We start from the raw sequence: 1479 nt of genomic DNA, 5'->3' as shown, positions 1-1479 counted from the left end.
TCTGAATTTCGCTCTTAGAACAATACTCTTCGATGAGTAACTTTTTGAGTTCTTCCCATGTTAATTCATAGGCAGCTTGACGACCACGATTTTGAACTTGTATGTTCCACCAAGTTAGGGCTCTTCCTTGGAGTTGGCATGTTGCATACTCCACCTTACAGTCTTCGGAACACTTGCTAATATGGAGTACCGACTCCATGCTCTCAATCCATGATAATAATCCAATTGCACCTTCTTTACCATAAAACTCCTTGGGCTTGCAAGACATGAATGTCTTGTAACTACATCCTCTATCATCGATGTTACGGTTCTCCTCTCTGACAGGATTCTCGGTACTAGGGCCTCCTTCACTCCTTTGATTTGCATTAATGCCTGCTGTGACCTGAGCGACAATAGTTGGTACTGCCTCTTGTATTTGTTGAGCTATCAACTGTGCTATATCAGGTGTTTGGATTTCAGGATTTTCTCTCGTGCTGCGAGTATTCCTTCTTGGAGGCATACTTCTAATACACAGATTGTAAGTTGAAGTTCGGTTATTCTCATTATTTACCACTGTGTTGCCCGACATGATACAATCATGTAATCATGTAATCAAGATAATAATAAAACAACTTATAATAACAAGGCATTAAATCTATAATCAATAAAACTTAACTATCTATAGGCAAAAATYTCATAGGATCCATAAATAAAATATAAACTTGCAATATAAAAGAAGATTGTTCACAAACCACGACTATAAGTCTCAAAAGAAAGTCTTAAAGTTCAACCATCAATAACTTAACAAATAAAATCYTCTAATGCATAAGACTCCAAATAAGCAACCCCATCACTATCATCAAAGCTCATGCTAACACCGCCAAGTATATGTGCAACCTCCTGATCGCCCTCCTAGCTATGAAGATCAACTCTAGTGRRCGATCCATCATACTATCTTGAGTGCCTAGGGCTGTGATCACTCCATCTGCAAAGTGTCGATAGTGCTCCAGCCTAAGCTAACACATCTCCAGATCTTGAGATATACCCAAAATCCACAATTTCTCTAGGGTGGTCATACCCAGAGTACCCTCCGATGTAGTCCTGGTAGCAGGTGGAGGTGTTATACTACAAGTGCGTGATTGTGATGGCTCCCTCACAACTCTAGTTGGGGCGGAGAAAGTCATCCTCACGGGTGGAGGAATGCTCATTCGAGCAGTAGCCCGAAATCTGGCTCCTTGTGGCGCTACAGGCTGTATGAGCACAGAGCTAGGCGGCTGTGGGGTGGGTGACCGCGTTGAAGATTCAGTGGTATCATTATCACTATCATAGCTGTGCTCTGAGGGATCGTATTCTTCGGAGTTCACATGATCATTTTCCGACATAATGCTGCGATATTTTTAAAAAAAATCTTTAAATCATTAAACGATTCAAAATAAAAGAATGCAAATATTTATGCAAACTCACACAAGCGTACCGTGCTTTTCTTAATGAGTAAGAAGT

This window comes from Cynara cardunculus, unplaced genomic scaffold, assembly GCF_001531365.2.
Source record: "Cynara cardunculus var. scolymus isolate 2C unplaced genomic scaffold, CcrdV1 Un_Scaffold_3741, whole genome shotgun sequence".
Lineage (NCBI taxonomy): Eukaryota > Viridiplantae > Streptophyta > Magnoliopsida > Asterales > Asteraceae > Cynara > Cynara cardunculus.
This window is presented reverse-complemented; position numbering follows the sequence as displayed.